Genomic DNA, 23418 nt, shown 5'->3' with positions numbered 1-23418 from the left:
AGGTATTCATGATTCTGAGAGGATGAATCATAGTGACCACTCTAATTGTAGTAACTTTGGTGATCCCCTGATTTTCGAACACCATACCAACATTAACATTTCTTCCCCAATGATTTGATTTGACATCAGCCTCTGTTCTACTTTGTGATTGCTAATTAGCAAATATTAGCATGCGTAAAATGGTGAACCTGCTAAATATCAGCTTGTTAGCATGTTGATAAGTATTAGGCTCAACAAAAAGATTGAGAAAGTTCCACATTTATATCGCTACAAAAATAGATCAACAGAAACTGCATTCATCAGGATAAAATACAGCTGTCACCGAAAAGGCGTTTCGCAAACTGATACAGGTGATACAAAGCATTAAAATAATAATCTAAGGAAGGGTTGAGACCAAACAGACGTTTAATTCTGACAGATTCAAACCTCTAACTGTTTTGTTACAATGCATGATTCAAACTTATCCAAATAGAAACGATTGTATCTGTGTGTCTGCGTGGCATTTAGTTTTCCTCCTTCATTAGTTAAGTAGCAGTGTGTTTACAATGGCGGCTATTATGAGGTACTTCTCTCCTGGCCTGTGTCACACTTTCCACACGTTCATATCACGTATCCCCAATGCCATCACACATAATCCAAACAATTCAATTCCAAAGCCTTCATAAACAAAACCAGTAAGGAGCTTCTGGTCGTGGTTGAAGGTTCCCAGCATTCCTGGCAGGTTTGTATTGGATCGCACCAGAGCTGGAGGATGGGTCATGCTCTGAGTGCAGACACAACAACATAACCAACACACCCATCTGTGCAGCATCCCCACCCAAGCCTTAAGGTCTCCTCTTGGTTACAGTGTACTAAAATAGTAACATCGTTTATTCAGACCACACACACACACACACACACACACACACACACACACACACACACACACACACACACACACACACACACACACACACACACACACACACACACACACACACACACACACACACACACACACACACACACACACACACACACACACACATTGATTCACATTGTTCCTGATGACCATCTTTCATCTGTGGCTCACGAGGTGGAGCAAGCAATTTATGATTGTGATTATTGCTTTTCATGCATGTATTTTCTTTCTGTAAATTGTAGAATTGCAGTGATGACCTCGACTTTCAGTTTATTACCAACACAAGCGTATGTTCATCATCTGTTAAACTCATTAAACGTTCTCACACTTTGAATATTCCAAAACTAAAATACAAATGATGTCTATGAAATCAGCTTTTTTTCAGTTTTTGTAAAGTTGAAACAAGGTCTTCACTTGTATCAGAGTTGTGAGTGTTTTTTTAGTTTTTTTGTGAGTGTGTGTCTATGTAGCTAATGGAATCACTTGGTAACTTTGGCCTGATTATTGAGCATAGAGGGAGACGTGCGGAGGCAATAACAATTACAGAATACATTAAAATGTTTTGTGTCTTGGTTTTGTTCAGGATTATTATTCAAGTCAGAAGCCTTTTTATATGTGAGGGCATAGGATGCTTAATCGATTGCCCCAGGCGATATACACGCACACACACACACACACACACACACACACACACACACACACACACACACACACACACACACACACACACACACACACACACACACACACACACACACACACGCACACACACACACACACACACACACACACACACACACACACACACACACGCCCTTTCGTTGTTGCATATAAGAGGCAGGCGTTGGTCTATAAAAGCTGAAGCTGCACCCAGTGGAGGTAAAGAGAGCAAATCACAACCTCGATCAGCAGGGGAGACACACACACTTGCACACACAGATACACAGATTAGCTGCCATACACACAACAATCTTCCTGGGATATGAACCCTCTCATCGTCACCTGTCTCTTCTGCTTCGGTAAGTCTGGACATGTACTGTATATTCTGTGTGCAGAGAGTGTGAATTGATGAAATGGAAAGAAAGATAAAAGTAAAATGGTATGAGGGCAGAGGGAGGGAGCTACTGTAGAGGAAGAAATAGATGTTTCTGCAAGTGAGAACAGGAAAAGGATATTCATTTGTTTGAGAGAAATAATTATTTGTGTCAGAAGTGTCAACATATTTACATATAAAGCTTTGATTGAATGTTTTTCGTAATTGTTGTTGTCTGGTGTGAATGGTGCGTTCAGGTACAGTGCAGTTCTGGATGTGGACTGGTTGTACTGGTTTCAGTTTGTCTAATTTACAAGATGTCAATATTTTAAGATAAATGGATGACTCAGATGTTCAGTATGTGGTCCATGATTATAATCTACATTACATAGTAAAGGTAAGTAAGGAACCTTTAGTTTTTGTTCATCATAGAGAAAAAGGAGAACTGTTGTCTGTTTCCTTGTTGCTTTTTAAGTATAATATTAAACATATCAGATAAATATAATACTTCACAGTTCTACTCTTAGTTTAGTTTCTAAACTTGTATAGCTTTAAAAGAGCATTATCTATGTTCCTATTTACTGATTTTTGACAATAAATGACATCATGTGATTTTGACCCTAATAATCGTATCCATATCCATATGCGGATTTGATGTGATCGCCCTGACATTCCCTTTATCTTTGTGTCCTGTGTGTTTTCTACTAGTCTCCGGTGCTTTAGGTGCCCAGGGTTCTGAGGCCACTTTCTCTGGTGAACTATCTGGAGTGACCACGGGTCCGGCCTCCGGGGAGGGCCTCCAGAGTTTGCTGAGCGACGATGATAAGCTGGAAGTAGACGAAGAAAATGTCAGCATTTCTGGTATGAGAAATTATTTTCTTCTTGGCCCTATACCTTTTTAGCATTTAATTTCTTTGAAAATGCTGGGTTATGTGATTTGAGGCTCATTTCTCAATTTAAACAGGATAACTAAATATGCCATTAGTACAATATGATTTTCCTAAATGCAATGGAGAAGTGTAGAAACAAAATTCTCTTGTACTTTATTTAGGATCTGCATTAGCTATTTGCGCAACAGTTTTTTCCTTGGGTCTACATAAAACGACATTATATTCAACATCAGATTATTCACATTCCAATGTAACAACAAAATGAACCTTTCAAGTTGTAAATAATTCAGTATAGTATCAGTGGTAGCGACAGTATTCAGGATATCTTTGTTGAACATGTAATACTTTTTTTTTACTTTGTTTTACTGGCGCACAAGTAGAAAGATTTATGATAACATCAACTGTTTTTGATTTGGAGTACATTCATTTCATTTAATTTCAAACCTTTATTTAATCAGATTGGTCCCTTGAGATCATACATCTCTTTTTCAAGGGAGACCTGCAGCATATAGGTTCCACATGAAACATAAAACAATAAAGGACATTATACATTATATTTACAGGATACATAGTTATAGACATTTACAAGTGCCCATTGTATCAGCAAGCATTTCATTTAGCCTAGCATTAAAAACATGCAGAGGAATGAGATTGCTCAGTTTCAATTCTTGCTGAAGATTGTTCCAAGCAAGTGGAGCTGCGCACATAAAATCTGTCTTACCTAAGACAGTCCTTGCTCTTGGCACAACTAACAATACTACATCATGCGATCTCAGACAATAGCTGCTTGCAACTCTCTGTGTTATCAGAGAGCAGATATAATACGGGAGTTTACCCAACAAAGCTTTATAAATAAACATGTACCAATGACTGAGCCTTTTTACAGTAAGTGATGTCAAACCCTGCCTTGGCATACAGGGTCGCTCAGTGCGCTGTGATAGGCGGCATCTAACTTGTTCAGGCGATAGGCAGGTGCATTCATACACAACAAATCACCATAGTCCAGCACAGGTAAAAAGGTCACAGCCTTTTCCTGGCTTCAAATGAGAAACAGGTCTTGTTTCTAGACAGTTCAGCAGAAAACCAAGGATTGTCTCGTCCCTTTACTCTAAATTTACGCAGGGGTGCATGTCTATCAATGATCGATTTTTCCCCAATCAAACCCAAACAGATCATGCACAAAACCCTGCTCCACAAAATGTTTTATGTCTCTCTTGATGATAATACGAGGTTTACCCTTTTGGACCTTTGTGTCCCTAATTGTGTTTACAGCACAGTGGTCACTCACATCATTCGCAAATACTCCCACAGATGAGTATTTATAGGGAATATTAGTTAGAATGAGATCAATTAGGGAGGATTTATTAGGGGACTTAATGTTAGGGCGAGTAGGACTGTCAACAATCTGAGTAACATTTAAAGAGATACAAAGGTTTTTAAAATCCTCTGACACTGCAGTTAACCAGTCCCAGTTAAAATCTCCAAGTAGCACTATTTCCTTGTAGTCTAGCTGTGATAAAAGATTTGCTAGCGAAGACAAGGAGTCCTTGACAGCTGAGGGGGGTCTGTAGCGGCCCACCACCATGACCTGTTGTCCCTTTTCCACTTCTATATTTAAGGCTAAAAATTCGAATTGCTTACTGATAGATTTGGAAACTAATGTGGTTACACTGAACTTATTCTTAACATAAATGGCAACGCCACCACCTTTATTAGGCCGGTCGGAACGATACACATTATAACCATTTAAGGCAATGTCAGAGGCCAAAATAGATTTGTTTAGCCATGTTTCTGATAAAAACAATGACGTCAGCGTCAGTCGAGCTCGCCCAAATGCGGACAAAATCTAGTTTACCTAACAGACTGCGCACATTCAAGTGGATGAAACCCAACCCAGACCTAGCTTTAAAATCAGCAGGAGTAGCGATCTGACTATTACTACTGGGCGGACCAGGGTTAGGTTGTACATTTCCTGACAGTAATAACAACAACAAAAACAGGCATCTTTTCCTCTTAAACGACACACATACATTGTCATCTACTTTAGAAACACCGGAAAAGTCTGCGAGGGTGTGATTAGAGCTTAAGAAGCAGTCCTGAAGAACCATCATCGCATGAAAACAAAAAAGACAAACATATTTTGTCGAGCAGATTGACTGTGACAAGGCAACCGGTAATTGTTTGTGCAACACATCCGAACCTTTGCAGGGGATGCCCACTGCGGGTGGCAGAACAGACCTGAATCCAGTAGACTCCTCAGAATGACTAGAGATCTTCTCATAGTCCAACACAGTTAACAGGCACAGCAGAATCCCGATATGGGCCATTTTCCCAGACCATGAAAACACTTTTATCAGAACCTATCATTGTAGAAACTCAAATCATGTCAAAAACCTTAGCTACCATTTCACTTGCAGTTTCTCCTGCTTCAGAGTTACACCCCAGTAAAGATGAGAAGAAGAAAAGGAAAGGCAAGAAGAAGAACAAGCACAAAAGTAAAAGCACGACTCCTCTCAACCCCGAGCCCACGTTCTCCACTAATGGGTACACGTCCACACACACCACCACGGAGAATCCCTGCACCTCCAGCCACGTGGGCTACTGCATTTATGGCCGCTGCAATTACATCGAGGGCCTGCAGGAGCCTGTGTGTATGTGAGTACAGCATCACTTCACTTTGTGTAGTTGCATATTTGTACACTAACAAAACTGAAGCATTGACTTTAATTAAATGTATTATGTCAACAGATTTCACATAACTGTATTAGGTTAGTTGAAAGCAGTAATATGAAGTTGAGCCCAATATTTTAAACATAATAGTATTGCTTTCAACTAACCTAATACAGTTATGTGAAATCTGTTGACATAATTCCTTTCTTAAGTCAACGGTTCAGTTTTTTCAGTGTCAAGAAAAGAAAATCACTCCTCCTTCTGTAAACTCTTTCCTCAGATGTCAGAAGGGTTATGACGGGGGACGCTGTGAGATCCAGTCTCTGGAGGTACTTAAAGACCAGACAGATCAGATCAACAATACTGAGCTGGTGCAGACGGTCCTGGTGATCATCGCTGTGGTCCTGTCGGTCATCAGCTGCACCGCCATCCTGCTCATGACCTGTGCTCAGTGAGTATTCAAGACACACACATCAGTACTTTGTGGGTGGAAGGCCAGTAAGGATTATTGTGGTTAAACCAGTTCAAACTTCTTAATGAAATGTGCAAAGATGCTAGCATAGCGACTTCAAGTGAACCTCACCCACAAACTTAACCCTGCTTAAGCTAACAAAGGTAGAAGTGATAAGCATTATTGTAGACATGGGAATGTTGCCAATTCCATAGAGATAATGAGATAAGAAAGATTATGACAAAATATTGTACAACACGCGAAGAAACATGAAACTGTTATCTTACTTAAACCGATTTAAATGTGTCCATAACAAGGCGGTACTCACCAGCATTATGTTGTTTTGCTGGCTCATTCCTTTTGTAGAAAGTACATTCAACCCCACTGGATTACAGTGTACCGGCTATCAGAGTGACATGCTTCTCTGTCCTTCTTTAGTATCACTTTTCACAATAGTTGGAACTATAACAACACTTTTAATCTCCTGGAATAGCGAGATTATTGAAGCTTTAAGCATGAATGCCTGAGGGCAAAACATCCTCATAAAACCCATGAAAACCAACATATCATACCCAGAAACCCTTCGTAGCATTTGGATACACTGATACATTAACACACCCAAACACACCCAAACTATAAAGGCATTGCTCATGACTTTAACAGGACTCCATGATCCACCTGTCTCATGGCTCATTCTTACTTTTACCGTAGACTTTCATTTCACTGTGTCAAGTTGATGAATGTGTTACTCATTCTTTATTTGAAACTGCCACCCACTTTATCTTAAGTGTCCAAGTCATTTGATGTTTATTCACAGTTCTCTATCAATATGTATCTAAATCACAGCTATTGTTGGAATGTAGGACAAAGTCTAAAGTCCGTTGCTTACAGCATCATAGCCAAAGTGGATAGAGAGAAAGTAAGACTTATTACAGAGTGAAACCGACAAATGATTTTCTTATCAAAACAGCCTGAAAATCAACAGTCACACTTTTAATATTCAATACACTTAATGTGCTGTACTTAATAGAAATTGTTGCCAAAACACAACAAAAGGCCACCTTCAATTTCATTTGTCCAGACAGCATCAAAGCCATGTAACTGACTCCCGCCTTTCAAAATTACTTTACTGTGATCATCTGATAAGAAATGTCCAAGTTTCATACTCACGTTGAATGTCTTTTGTAGCTACAGGTCACATAAAACTTCCTGGCATCCTACCTGGGAACTGGGACGGAGCAGGAGAAGCTACAAAAACCCAACAGGGATGTTGTGGTGTGAGGGCATAAAGTTACCATGAGGTAAGTGTTGCTGAGGTTCTGACTGTCACTTCTACTGTGCTTTTATAGTGCTCAAGAATTCATACTGCGTTAAATAGGCCTAGATTACATCGTAAAGCTTTTTAATTCATAAATATCTCAATACCCCAAACTTCAAAACGTTTGCTTAACTTCCTCCTTGTGATAAAGCTTAGCAACCCTAATTGCTAATGTTTGTAACAGGCTGTTTTATTTTAAAGTAGTGTTCATTGGCTGATCCTTTGTGTGTAAAGAGATGGATGCCCTTGTGCCTTTTTACCATCTCCAAAACCAAAAACACGAGGGCGAAGTCTCAAACTTTTCCGTTGTTTGTTCTAACGTAAGCGGCGAGCGTTAGCATGTCACTAGAATAGGGATAACACATATTTTAGGTCCATCACCTAAAGGTATTTTCTGTTGTAAAAAAGTGAAACATACCGTTTAAAAATAAGACAATAAAATAATAAATCTAACCTCAGTCTTGCATGTTTAAGTATGTAGACTGAGCAGCTAAACAGGTGTATCAGTATGTTAGATCAAAAGAACAGCCTAATCCTACATAAATCCTCATCATACTTATAATACTATAGGACAAACTACGGTATAGCTCTAAAATACACAAAATACTATTTCTTTATTCAATAATTAGGACCCCATATAGCTACCGAGTTTATGTTTTGAAAGGCATACTACCTAGCTAGCCAATGGTTTGTTAATGCCATATTAGATGCCGTAAGATGGACATCCAATCAGGCACTCCTGCATTTCCGGTGGTGTACAGTTTGGTGATGTATTACCGCCAAAAGTCTTGCTTAAGTCCTCAGAGGGTGTCGTCAGGCCTCCCCTCACGTGAGCCTTAAGCCAAACAGGAAAGAGTGGGCTCAGAGAGTGACAGAGAGCCGCACGCCTGTTGTTGTGTTTTTTTAACAAGCAAGTAATTTCACGCAAAGAGGAATCCCCACCAGAGGAATTATTTTGGATTAGCCTGGGGATGTATCAGCCTGCCCATCCCTGCACTGCATACCAGCGAAAAGACAGAAACCACACATTCGATCAAACACATTCACCATGTGTGTCTCAAACAATAACAGTTCTGACACACTGACTGTAAATGACCGTGAAGTAACAGCTTAATTACTCCACATACATGTGGTCAGATCTCACTGAGCAACACAGGCACAGCTTGCAGACTTCACCTGTTCAAACTGAAATAGTTAGCCTCCAGACAAACAATGAGGCTGTGCAGCATTCTCCTAAAAGCTGCGTCACTCAGTGTCCACAATAAATGTGTCTTTCAAATTGCACCTTGTTGGCTTGAGATTGGATCAGCACCCCAGCCTTGATTCTCACTCGCTTTAATAGTTTAATTAATGTGAAAACTATGGCCTGGGTATTATTTGTTAATCAGTTGAATCAGTTATGATAAGGGTTTACTCACCAAAGCCATTGGCGAAATAGGGGAAGTCAACGACATAGCTTCAACAAATGACAATAAATGAGCGGTCAGACCATTTGACAGGTTTTGAATTAGTAAGAATTCATTATCAAACCATGGCAAGTACAGTAGGTCATAGTTGAACTAGCAAATAAGTCTGTAGGCTTGTTCAATCAGATTAATTTCTAAGATCATATTTTTTTTTATGCATAATGGCCAATGGTAAATGATCATACTTTGTACTAAAGAAAAGTGCACTTACACAGGTTTAAATTGAACATTTAACTACACTGTACTGTATATGCTGACATGTACTTCATTTAAAACGTTTTTTATAGCAGTTTTGAATTTTATCTTGAAATAGTCTTACTTTGACTTAAAATGTGTTGCATCGTTTCTATGTTCACATCATTATTGACTTTTGATTTCTCTCCATCTCTCCTCAGCCAGCTGCGCGACTCAAAGACAAAGCCGACCAGAAGAAGTAGAGTGAATAGACAGCTTTATTAGATGTTTGTGTCAAAAACATTGTCCAGACCTTGTTAGAATGTAATTTATTTAGTGTGATTATTTATTGCTTATGACTGTATGAGTATGATTGAGTGTTGGACTATGTGAACTATGGACTTGCAAAACAGTGCGGTTTGGTTTTATTATTTACTGCTGTTATAGGTCAGAGAAAAGCTCCTCATCTCTCTCTGGGATGGGATTTGTTCACCAATAAAGTGTCTCAGTGTTATATGAAAGAGTTATTTATTTATGCATCTATGCCTCTGAATTGTGTGTTTACATTCCCATCTGCGGAGGCATCCCATACCTCTGCAGCCTGCTCACACAAACACCTCGACCTTTTAGCCAAACACAGATCAGTAGACCAGGAATAACCCTGAGAAAGCTCAATGTAATATCAGGAGGAATTCAGATAATCATGAGAGCAACCAAAAGCATATCAAGTATTTGTGTGTGTGTGTGGTGTGTGGTGTGTGTGGTGTGTGTGTGTGTGTGGTGTGTGTGTGTGGTGTGTGCGTGCGTGCGTGGTGTGTGTGTGTGTGTGTGTGTGTGTGTGCAACTCATTAACCGTTGTGTTGCCATAGCACTGAAGTGTTTTTAACAGCGGTAAGTAGTAACGCCTAAAGCTTTGTGAATGGGTCGACAACAGACAGGTTGCAAGAGGCAAGAAGCGGGGGGCGTGTTCAGTCTGATCTATTTTGAGATATTTCCAGGTAGCTTGGAAGTTATCTCCTATCACATATACAACACATACTTGAAACATAATTAGATGTTTCACGTCCGGACAAAGGAGCCTAGAATAGCCTGAGCAAAAGAGGGCGACACAGTTCCACACAAACACAAGTGTTGACGTGCAGCTCAGAGTTAGTTAGTTGAAAAAGGCCATAGCTACCAGAACAAAAATAATAAGATGTTAAGCGCATGTTGACATGAAAAGAAGATGGTTTAGCCAAACTTTACTACTTGCACTGCATTGGCTTCTCTTTTCAGCCATGGAGGTTGCAGCTTAAAAAAATCGTTGTTTACAGTGTTGCTCAGCAAAATACATTGTAGCCTACATTCTTGAGGTCTAACAAACGTGTTGACTAAATGTCCTTCCTCACATTTTCAATGGAGATTCTTTTTAAGGTTTAAAACCTAAATAGTGTAGCGCCAGGAAAAGGGAGTCGGAGGCGGTGTATTCAGAACGGAGTTCCACTCTTTATTATCCATTAAATATAGAGAGGTCAACACATCGTCTGCTCTGCTTAACGAGCTAGCAGGAATGGAGGCTAACACTCCAGGTGTTCCCACTAAAGGGTCCGTGTGGTAACACAATAAGAGAGGTGAATTATGTCCCATAACGTGTCACCACACAAGCCCCCCCAGAATTCACGTGTAAACAAAATCCGTTTATGGCGGGGAGGAACAATCCCCCTGCCCCCACGAGACCTGCGCACCGGAGTCGGTACAGCGACCTCCGCCCGTGCGGCCCCTGACAGAGGAGGGACCGGAACAACAGGTCCACACTCCCTGACAGGAATCAAAGCCGGGGGTCGGCCCCGTCTCGGCGGCCGAGCCAGCACCACCGGCCGGTCCACGTCCAAGTGAGCAGCCTTCACCCGGTCAACCGAGACGTGCTTAGCCTTACCGCCCATGTTCGACCACCAGGTGTTTTTCACCGTGTTCCAAAACCCGGAAAGGTCCGTCGTAATGGAGCTGCAGGGGGCCTCTGTGTGCGTCGTGACGGATGAAGACGTGCCCAGCTGAGCGTAGCTCCGCGGGAAATTGAGACCCTGGCGCACCGTGCTGAGTAGTCGGGACTGGAGCGAAAGCCTCCGCCGCGTCACGCAGAAAAACTCGCTGGGCCGTGGCAGACCAGGGAGCTGAAGCATTTGGGAGGAAATCCCCCGGAACTCTCAGCGGCTGACCGTAGACCATCTCCGCTGTAGAACACTGCAGATCTTCCTTGGGTGCGGTCCTCAGGCCCAGCATCACCCAGGGCAGCTTGTCGACCCAGTTACCGTCCGTAAGGCCGGCCTTGAGGGACGCCTTGAGGGACGCCTTGAGGGACGCCTTCATGGAGCGATGAAAGCGCTCGCAGAGGCCGTTAGCCTGAGGGTGGTAAGCGGTAGTCCTGTGCAGCTTGACCCCCAAACCGCCTGCCACAGCGTTCCAGAGCTCGTACGTGAACTGAGAGCCCCTGTCTGAGGAAATGTCTGACGGGGTGCCAAAACGACAAACCCACGTTGCATGAAGGCCCGGGCAACGTCTGCGGCTGATGTCGAAACGAGCGGAACTGCCTCCGGCCAACGGGTCGTTCTGTCCACCATGGTGAGGAGGTAGGAAAACCCCTGAGAGGAAGGCAACGGACCAACCAGGTCAATGTTGACGTGATCAAACCTCCTCTCAGGCACCAGGAAACGCTCCAACGGGGCCTTCGTGTGGCGGTGCACCTTAGCGCGTTGACAAGCCACGCACTCCCTGGCCCAAGTTCTCACATCCTTTTTCAGCCCATGCCAGACGAACTTCGCGGCCAGCAAGCGCACCGAAGGTTTAACGCCGGGGTGTGATAGGCCGTGCACCGCTTCGAACACAGAGCGCCTCCAGCTGGCAGGGACGACAGGCCGCGCCAGGCCCGTGGAAACGTCACACAGGAGGGTAATGCCCGCGTCGCCGAACACTACGTCCTCCAAGCGCAGCCCCGCGCCCTCCACCTTCAGAACCTGGACGCCGGGATCTGTGACCTGGTCCGCCGCCATGCGAGTATAGTCCAGGCCCAACTGGACGGCACCGATGACGACTCTGGAGAGGCAATCAGCAACCAGGTTCGACTTGCCAGCCACGTGCTTAATGTCAGTAGTGAACTCTGATATGTAGGAAAAGCTGCCGCTGCTGACGTGCCGACCAAGGCTCCGCCACTTTTGACATGGCGAAGGTGAGCGGCTTGTGGTCGAAAAAACGCCGTAAATTCACGGCCTTCCAGCATGAAACGGAAGTGCGCACGGCAATAATAAAGTCCAAGGAGCTCTCGGTCAAAGGCGCTGTACTGCGTTCTCTGGGCGTCAGCTGGCGGATGAAAAAGGCGAGCGGCTGCCAAGCGCCCTCCACCCACTGCTCTTGCAGCCTCCACCTTCGCTGGCAGAGGTGTCGCACCGCCCTTGGTGACGCGTTGCCCCAGGAAATCAATGTCAGACACCCCGAACTGCACTTTGCCGGATTGATGATTAATCCGGTCCGTTGAGCCGTGTGAAAAGGGCCTCGGAGGTGGGACAGGTGCTCTGCACTGAAGCGCTGGCGACGAGTATGTCGTCGAGGTAGACAAACACAAACGGCAGGTCCCGTCAGTACCGATACATCAGGCGCTGGAACGTCTGAGTGGGCATTCTTGAGTCCAAAAGGCATCCGCAGGAACTCAAAAAGTACCAAAAGGTGTTATATCACTGCCGTCTTGGGAATGTCCAGGGGTGCATGGGCACCTGGTGGTATCACACGCACCAGGTCCACCTTGGAAAACACCCCTGTAACCGGCCAGATTGACGCCCGAAAAGTCCTGAATGTGGCAGGCACTGGATAGCGGTCAGGCGTAGTGGCGTCGTTGAGTCGGCGGTAATCCCCGCAACGGGCGGAACCCGCCGTTCGGTTTGGGGACGACGGCAGGGAAGCCCAAGGACTGTCAGAGCAGCGGGACAATGCCCAGGCGCTCCATGGTTGCAAACTCCGCCCTCGCCACAGCCAGCTTTAGAAGGGTTCACCGCCGGGCCCTGGCGTAGACAGGAGGCCCCCTCGGTAGTGACGTGGTGCTCCACGCCATGCTTAGTGGTAAGCGCAGACAAGTGTGGCAGCGACAGGTCTGGAAACTCGGCCAACAGTCTAGAAACGTGTCTGCCCCTGACAGCGAGCCCGACAGCCCGTCAGTACGCTGCGCTGCCAAGTGTGCACACGAGGGAAGAAAACGTAAGGCATCATCAAACGCACTATTCTTAAAGAGCCTGTGACACGGTTTTCCCCCATCATCCAAACCCATCAATTTGAGTACATATTGTCCCCTTGAAAACCGTTACTTGAACTGATTTTGGATATTTGTACTTTGATAACCATTAATCTGCCTTTCAATGTTGACAATTTTGTTCTGGATCTTCTCGCGGATTCTTCAAGTCCCGCCAAATGATGGGTGACGTCATTGCGGGCACAGCGCTCCAGCTGCACCGTCCAGGATCCCAGCATCTGCATGTAACCTTTATATATATACAGTCAGATGTAAACGCACGACGGCGCACACAGCAGCAAGCTCAGACAGCGATGACGGTTAATGTTGAACGTGTCTGAGAGCTCATATGAGGCTGAAGGATCGGTTTATGTTGTATCTGTTAGAAGTTTAGGAATGAGGTGCGTCCAATATGGGCGATCATATGGTCATGTAGCCCAGTGGTGGACTGGGACTAAACATCATCCCGGGACTCTCGACCGGCCCACTTCGGGTTACCGCTAGTAAATTGTCAACGGGGGGAGGCGGGGGATGTAAATACAAATATAATGTATAATGTCTGTGTCTTGACATTAGCGCTGCTCGCCACCTGTGGCCCTGTACTACGAAGCCAGTTCAACAGACCCTGGATATGTTTGAGTAACAAACAAACTAACAAACGAGATCTCGCTAAGCGGTCCTACGACGCTGGTTATCAACTCGGTAAATCAAGCCAGGGTTTCTCTCTCCAGCTGAGAGCGCGTTCACGTCTAAGACACGAGTGGATCTGACTTTAATTACATTTGTCTCGAGTGTTTCGTCAACATAATGTGTTAAATAATACTTCTGCATCCAGTCTGTGACACTGTGAGTGTTTGCACGGCCAGATGAGGCTGGAGAAGCTGACTCAGATAAGGAAATATATGATTATATTATGATATTATATGATCGATGATCTGATTGATGATGTAATATGAATGATAAGTGCGACACGTCGGCGTCTTCTCTGCATACGGCAGTTTAAACTGTATTTCCTTTATCCTGTATATATGACTTGAGAGATTTAAACTCCGCACACTGAGTGGATCTCTTTTCTATAGACGCCGGAGGCGGGCCAGCGTCAGGTTAAAAGAAGTTATTTAGGCCTTCTCAAACCTGAGCCTCACGCGCCGCCTATGGGGGGATGTGCTAGTTACTGATCGACCGGCCCACTTCGGTACCGGCCCATCGGGATTCGTCCCGATGGCCAGTCCGCCACTGCACCCCAGCCCACGTAAACTGTCAACGGGGGGAGCCTCGCTGCAGGGGAAACGGTGGACCTAGTATCCCGATCGGGAGTGGGAATACTAATAATAATCCGTGCATTTTATCCATTAATTTCCCCAACATTGTGGTCAAACACCACACGTTTAATCCACGTTGGTGTAATACAACTACAAAAAGCATCGGTTTGTTTTCTCATCAGTAAATGCAGACCGGCTCAAACAAACGATTTTTAATCATCATCCTCACGATCATTTAATGTATAATATGTTCGCCGAATTGACATGAAAGCACTAATAAATGTAGTTTCATCCACTCTGAGTTTATAACCACAAAAATAATCGATTTGTTTTTATATCACATCCGACGGGAGGAAATTCAGCAGCTCTCACTCCCGATTTGTAATCCTAATGTAATCATCATCTTCACCACGATCATTTATGTTATGTCGCCGAATTGACATGAAAGCACTGACAAATATGAATATACTGTAGTCAACTTCATTACAACGTTATTAACGTGCCTAATCTCAGTAATTCACCATTTCTAGGCATGACACAACACACTTTGTCCGTGTTTGGCTCTCGAAGCGTTCCCGCATTGACGTCACTTCCGGCTTCCCCCAAAACTTCAAATGAGTGAAGGAATTTCCCCGCGATGTTCGAAATTATTGATATTTAACGAAACGGTATCGCTTTTTTCTTTTTTAAACTGACGGTTCGAGATTACTAGTAGCCCAATATTTCATTGCACAACAGTTTGTTGGGATGGTGTCACAGGCTCTTTAACGTCCACTAAGAGTCCATGAGCACACAAAAAAATCCGCTCCGAGGAGGGGAAAAGAAATGTTCCGCTGTCACGAAATCCCAGCTGAAACGCTGTCCTCCGATGCACAAACACATAGGCCTCACGCCGTACGTGCGAATGGGACCGCCGTTAGCCGTCGTCAATCGCGGTCCGTGCCCCTCCCCGGGTGACGTCTTCACTCGACGCGGGAACTACGCTCCGTTGAGCGCCCGTGTCACACCGAAACGCTGTCGCTGACGAAGAGGAGCCTGCACGTGCCGCCGACGCTCAGGCCACTACCGAGCGCCGGCCCCTCCGTTTTCCCGGGGGTTTGTAGCTGCACGGAGCGATGCATCTCTTCGCCCTTGTCCCGAAACGTGCGTGGTAAGAGCACTCTCCGGTGTCTCCACGCCGGCTTGCCACAGCCGTGTCCGGCCCCCGCCATGCTGTCTTGACTGCAGATGGGCTGCTGCGCGTCGCGCTAACGTCTCTGCACCGGGCTGTTGTGTAGCCAGGAAAAAACGATCCGCTTCCTCAGCCAAGGCACGCGGCTCCGTGACAGGCGTGTTGGCCAGCGCCGTCTGGACCCGGGGAGGCAAGTGACGCAGGAAAATCTCCGTGAATAAATCCGGGGATCTTCCCCCCCTAGCAGATTTAGCATTTTTCTCCATTAGCTGAGATGGCTTGCTGTCTCCCAGGCCTTGAATGTCAAGCAAACTGGCGGGCCCCTCTCCTTAGCAGATAAGCTAAATGTCTTAAGGAGAAGGGCATTAATCGCCTCATATTTGCCATGATGTGGGGGGGCCTGCGATGAATCCCACCAACCTGGACGACGTAGAGCTGCCCAGCGTGCTACCACATGGTAGTATTTCAGGTCCCCGTCACGGACCTGTCGGCAGGCGAAGTGCGCCTCCACATGTGCGAACCATGCCTCCGCGGCGTGCTCCCAGAATTCCGGCAGCTTTACGAACACATCGCGTTCAGCCATGCTCGTTAATTTTCCGGAAACTTTCTCGGAAACGTCAGGGGTCACCAGTGTAGCGCCAGGAAAAGGGAGTCGGAGGCGGTGTATTCAGAACGGAGTTCCACTCTTTATTATCCATTAAATATAGAGAGGTCAACACATCGTCTGATCTGCTTAACGAGCTAGCAGGAATGGAGGCTAACTCTCCAGGTGTTCCCACTAAGGGTCCGTGTGGCAACACAATAAGAGAGGTGAATTATGTCCCATAACGTGTCACCACAATAGCTTGCATCCATGTTTAGTGGCAATGTTCTCCTTTTTGCTGGTACCTAGCATCTTGGCTTTTGTCCCGCAACTTAAGATATCAATTAAACTCAGTTAATCAATAAACATATAAAGCAAGTAGCTATAACATGTATCACAATTATAATTGTAAGCTTATTGAGCTCTAGGGGTGCCGGTAGGAATCCTGTTTCTCTTTGTGCTAAGCTAACTAGCTGCTCCATTCCTGACAAGCCCTAAGAGTGTTCAACATCTTCTCAACAACCAACTTTATGACAAAAAGTGTGTTTAAAATAACTTATTGTTCAGGTTTTTTTATGACTGTTTTTAGCCATATGTCTATTTCTGTAAATGATCAGCCACATTTGTTCTATGTGTTCTTACTTACCAGTAGTAGAACTGATTCTAAATATCTGAACCTAGCCTCTGATTATAAAAAGATACAAGGCAGAGATTAGCATATAAATATGACTATGACTCACCTGCTAGGATAAAACAGTTTCTAGCCACCTTTATAAAACAAGGTTTCACTAAGTGTTTGTGTGGCGTTGCGTCACTAGTGATGAGGGAAAAGGTGGAGGCAAGGTGGGCAGCCCATCCTGGTGATGCAAGCAGAGGTAAACAATTACTGTGTGCGTGTGTATGTGACAGTTATCTCTATCATAGAAAATGCTATCCAAACACATCAAAAACATACAGAAACACGTTGGCATTCATCCACTTGACAAAATAAGTTGATAAGAGCGTGGTGAGCTTTGATAGTTTTTTCGGCAGTGAGGTGGGCCCTGAGCTTTTGTTGGTGGCCATGGAACAGAGTAAACAAACGGGCAGATGGTTGGTCAGCGATAATTCACTTCAAATAAAGACCAACTGGAAATTCATGGATGTGGTAATGTATTTTCCCCTTAAGCTTTACAAGAGAAGGTCTGTTGCCAAGGCGAGAACTTTTTATTTCTTCTGTTGTTTCTTTGACTTCCTGCACTGAAATTAATTCAGGCATGCTTGCAATGTGGCTCCTTGGAGGGCAAAGTCAGTCGGCCCGACAATTTGTTAGAAACTGAAATATCCTCACAACTATTGGATCAATGTCCATTAAATTAGCTTCAGACATTCATGGAGCCCAGAGGATGAATGAAAAATGATGATCCTTTGACTTTCTGAACTGTTTCATGGATTGCTCTGACATTTGGAATACACATTCTTATGTTTTTCTCAGGATGAAATATAACAATTTTCCTATGGCGTCTTTATCAGTTTAATTTTAATTAGTTTAAAACTTTGGTTTATAACCAAATATCAGCGAAGCTGTAGTTTCATTCGCTAGATTGTACTTAGTGCAATTAAGCACATGTCAGCATGTTAACACGATACAATAAAATGTCTTTGCATTTGTATGCTTATTAATTACTTTTCAGTCATTTTAAAATGATTTAAAAAAACCTTTATGTTTAATGTGGTTGTATTAAATGCAACCACGGATGTGTATTGCCTTTAACTTTTTGCATCAGTTTTGTATCAATTGTAAGTTAGATACTAGATTTAACCATTTCCACTGAACTGTTGTAAAGACTAGAATGACTGCTCACTAAATGCAGTAGAGAGCACCACCTGGTGATGAAAACTGAGCGTCAGTGCAACATTTGCAGTCATTCGCAGGTCATAACGGCCGGGTGTATGACTCTGCTGATTTGTGTGTGAAACGATAAACCCACAAGAATTAGGGGAGCACTAATGATTTCAGCCCACAGCAATAAAAGAGAACAACAGTGTTAAGATAAAAAAGACACAGAAGCAGTGATCAATCCTTTCGAAATATGACTGTGCCACTTTGATTACCACGCAAATATTTCTTTTGCTGGATGTGGACATATATATGTGTTCACTGCATTTGAAGGAAGGCATGTGCAATCCCCAATGATTTGATTTGACATCAGCCTCTGTTCTACTTTGTGATTGCTAATTAGCAAATATTAGCATGCGTAAAATGGTGAACCTGCTAAATATCAGCTTGTTAGCATGTTGATAAGTATTAGGCTCAACAAAAAGATTGAGAAAGTTCCACATTTATATCGCTACAAAAATAGATCAACAGAAACTGCATTCATCAGGATAAAATACAGCTGTCACCGAAAAGGCGTTTCGCAAACTGATACAGGTGATACAAAGCATTAAAATAATAATCTAAGGAAGGGTTGAGACCAAACAGACGTTTAATTCTGACAGATTCAAACCTCTAACTGTTTTGTTACAATGCATGATTCAAACTTATCCAAATAGAAACGATTGTATCTGTGTGTCTGCGTGGCATTTAGTTTTCCTCCTTCATTAGTTAAGTAGCAGTGTGTTTACAATGGCGGCTATTATGAGGTACTTCTCTCCTGGCCTGTGTCACACTTTCCACACGTTCATATCACGTATCCCCAATGCCATCACACATAATCCAAACAATTCAATTCCAAAGCCTTCATAAACAAAACCAGTAAGGAGCTTCTGGTCGTGGTTGAAGGTTCCCAGCATTCCTGGCAGGTTTGTATTGGATCGCACCAGAGCTGGAGGATGGGTCATGCTCTGAGTGCAGACACAACAACATAACCAACACACCCATCTGTGCAGCATCCCCACCCAAGCCTTAAGGTCTCCTCTTGGTTACAGTGTACTAAAATAGTAACATCGTTTACTCAGACCACACACACACACACACACACACACACACACACACACACAAACACACACACACACACACACACACACACACACACCACACACACACACACACACACACACACACACACCACACACAACCACACACACACACATTGATTCACATTGTTCCTGATGACCATCTTTCATCTGTGGCTCACGAGGTGGAGCAAGCAATTTATGATTGTGATTATTGCTTTTCATGCATGTATTTTCTTTCTGTAAATTGTAGAATTGCAGTGATGACCTCGACTTTCAGTTTATTACCAACACAAGCGTATGTTCATCATCTGTTAAACTCATTAAACGTTCTCACACTTTGAATATTCCAAAACTAAAATACAAATGATGTCTATGAAATCAGCTTTTTTTCAGTTTTTGTAAAGTTGAAACAAGGTCTTCACTTGTATCAGAGTTGTGAGTGTTTTTTTAGTTTTTTTGTGAGTGTGTGTCTATGTAGCTAATGGAATCACTTGGTAACTTTGGCCTGATTATTGAGCATAGAGGGAGACGTGCGGAGGCAATAACAATTACAGAATACATTAAAATTTTGTGTCTTGGTTTTGTTCAGGATTATTATTCAAGTCAGAAGCCTTTTTATATGTGAGGGCATAGGATGCTTAATCGATTGCCCCAGGCGATATACACGCACACCACACACACACACACACACACACACACACACACACACACACACACACACACACACACACACACACACACACCACACACACACACACACACACACACACACACACACACACACACACACACACACACACACACACACACACGCCCTTTCGTTGTTGCATATAAGAGGCAGGCGTTGGTCTATAAAAGCTGAAGCTGCACCCAGTGGAGGTAAAGAGAGCAAATCACAACCTCGATCAGCAGGGGAGACACACACACTTGCACACACAGATACACAGATTAGCTGCCATACACACAACAATCTTCCTGGGATATGAACCCTCTCATCGTCACCTGTCTCTTCTGCTTCGGTAAGTCTGGACATGTACTGTATATTCTGTGTGCAGAGAGTGTGAATTGATGAAATGGAAAGAAAGATAAAAGTAAAATGGTATGAGGGCAGAGGGAGGGAGCTACTGTAGAGGAAGAAATAGATGTTTCTGCAAGTGAGAACAGGAAAAGGATATTCATTTGTTTGAGAGAAATAATTATTTGTGTCAGAAGTGTCAACATATTTACATATAAAGCTTTGATTGAATGTTTTTCGTAATTGTTGTTGTCTGGTGTGAATGGTGCGTTCAGGTACAGTGCAGTTCTGGATGTGGACTGGTTGTACTGGTTTCAGTTTGTCTAATTTACAAGATGTCAATATTTTAAGATAAATGGATGACTCAGATGTTCAGTATGTGGTCCATGATTATAATCTACATTACATAGTAAAGGTAAGTAAGGAACCTTTAGTTTTTGTTCATCATAGAGAAAAAGGAGAACTGTTGTCTGTTTCCTTGTTGCTTTTTAAGTATAATATTAAACATATCAGATAAATATAATACTTCACAGTTCTACTCTTAGTTTAGTTTCTAAACTTGTATAGCTTTAAAAGAGCATTATCTATGTTCCTATTTACTGATTTTTGACAATAAATGACATCATGTGATTTTGACCCTAATAATCGTATCCATATCCATATGCGGATTTGATGTGATCGCCCTGACATTCCCTTTATCTTTGTGTCCTGTGTGTTTTCTACTAGTCTCCGGTGCTTTAGGTGCCCAGGGTTCTGAGGCCACTTTCTCTGGTGAACTATCTGGAGTGACCACGGGTCCGGCCTCCGGGGAGGGCCTCCAGAGTTTGCTGAGCGACGATGATAAGCTGGAAGTAGACGAAGAAAATGTCAGCATTTCTGGTATGAGAAATTATTTTCTTCTTGGCCCTATACCTTTTTAGCATTTAATTTCTTTGAAAATGCTGGGTTATGTGATTTGAGGCTCATTTCTCAATTTAAACAGGATAACTAAATATGCCATTAGTACAATATGATTTTCCTAAATGCAATGGAGAAGTGTAGAAACAAAATTCTCTTGTACTTTATTTAGGATCTGCATTAGCTATTTGCGCAACAGTTTTTTCCTTGGGTCTACATAAAACGACATTATATTCAACATCAGATTATTCACATTCCAATGTAACAACAAAATGAACCTTTCAAGTTGTAAATAATTCAGTATAGTATCAGTGGTAGCGACAGTATTCAGGATATCTTTGTTGAACATGTAATACTTTTTTTTTACTTTGTTTTACTGGCGCACAAGTAGAAAGATTTATGATAACATCAACTGTTTTTGATTTGGAGTACATTCATTTCATTTAATTTCAAACCTTTATTTAATCAGATTGGTCCCTTGAGATCATACATCTCTTTTTCAAGGGAGACCTGCAGCATATAGGTTCCACATGAAACATAAAACAATAAAGGACATTATACATTATATTTACAGGATACATAGTTATAGACATTTACAAGTGCCCATTGTATCAGCAAGCATTTCATTTAGCCTAGCATTAAAAACATGCAGAGGAATGAGATTGCTCAGTTTCAATTCTTGCTGAAGATTGTTCCAAGCAAGTGGAGCTGCGCACATAAAATCTGTCTTACCTAAGACAGTCCTTGCTCTTGGCACAACTAACAATACTACATCATGCGATCTCAGACAATAGCTGCTTGCAACTCTCTGTGTTATCAGAGAGCAGATATAATACGGGAGTTTACCCAACAAAGCTTTATAAATAAACATGTACCAATGACTGAGCCTTTTTACAGTAAGTGATGTCAAACCCTGCCTTGGCATACAGGGTCGCTCAGTGCGCTGTGATAGGCGGCATCTAACTTGTTCAGGCGATAGTCAGGTGCATTCATACACAACAAATCACCATAGTCCAGCACAGGTAAAAAGGTCACAGCCTTTTCCTGGCTTCAAATGAGAAACAGGTCTTGTTTCTAGACAGTTCAGCAGAAAACCAAGGATTGTCCTCGTCCCTTTACTCTAAATTTACGCAGGGGTGCATGTCTATCAATGATCGATTTTTCCCCAATCAAACCCAAACAGATCATGCACAAAACCCTGCTCCACAAAATGTTTTATGTCTCTCTTGATGATAATACGAGGTTTACCCTTTTGGACCTTTGTGTCCCTAATTGTGTTTACAGCACAGTGGTCACTCACATCATTCGCAAATACTCCCACAGATGAGTATTTATAGGGAATATTAGTTAGAATGAGATCAATTAGGGAGGATTTATTAGGGGACTTAATGTTAGGGGCGAGTAGGACTGTCAACAATCTGAGTAACATTTAAAGAGATACAAAGGTTTTTAAATCCTCTGACACTGCAGTTAACCAGTCCCAGTAAAATCTCCAAGTAGCACTATTTCCTTGTAGTCTAGCTGTGATAAAAGATTTGCTAGCGAAGACAAGGAGTCCTTGACAGCTGAGGGGGGTCTGTAGCGGCCACCACCATGACCTGTTGTCCCTTTTCCACTTCTATATTTAAGGCTAAAAATTCGAATTGCTTACTGATAGATTTGGAAACTAATGTGGTTACACTGACTTATTCTTAACATAAATGGCAACGCCACCACCTTTATTAGGCCGGTCGGAACGATACACATTATAACCATTTAGAGGCAATGTCAGAGGCCAAAATAGATTTGTTTAGCCATGTTTCTGATAAAAACAATGACGTCAGCGTCAGTCGAGCTCGCCCAAATGCGGACAAAATCTAGTTTACCTAACAGACTGCGCACATTCAAGTGGATGAAACCCAACCCAGACCTAGCTTTAAAATCAGCAGGAGTAGCGATCTGACTATTACTACTGGGCGGACCAGGGTTAGGTTGTACATTTCCTGACAGTAATAACAACAACAAAAACAGGCATCTTTTCCTCTTAAACGACACACATACATTGTCATCTACTTTAGAAACACCGGAAAAGTCTGCGAGGGTGTGATTAGAGCTTAAGAAGCAGTCCTGAAGAACCATCATCGCATGAAAACAAAAAAGACAAACATATTTTGTCGAGCAGATTGACTGTGACAAGGCAACCGGTAATTGTTTGTGCAACACCATCCGAACCTTTGCAGGGGATGCCCACTGCGGGTGGCAGAACAGACCTGAATCCAGTAGACTCCTCAGAATGACTAGAGATCTTCTCATAGTCCAACACAGTTAACAGGCACAGCAGAATCCCGATATGGGCCATTTTCCCAGACCATGAAAACACTTTTATCAGAACCTATCCATTGTAGAAACTCAAATC

General features: G+C 43.1%; 1 pseudogene; it reads left to right on the top strand.

Annotated features, from left to right (window-relative positions):
* The first annotated feature begins 1799 nt into the window (after nucleotides 1–1799).
* LOC117451884 (proheparin-binding EGF-like growth factor) lies at nucleotides 1800–9179 on the top strand (annotated as a pseudogene).
* The last annotated feature ends 14239 nt before the right edge of the window (nucleotides 9180–23418 follow it).

Source organism: Pseudochaenichthys georgianus, chromosome 9 (assembly GCF_902827115.2).
Source record: "Pseudochaenichthys georgianus chromosome 9, fPseGeo1.2, whole genome shotgun sequence".
NCBI classification, from domain to species: Eukaryota; Metazoa; Chordata; class Actinopteri; order Perciformes; family Channichthyidae; genus Pseudochaenichthys; species Pseudochaenichthys georgianus.
This window is presented reverse-complemented; position numbering and strand designations above follow the sequence as displayed.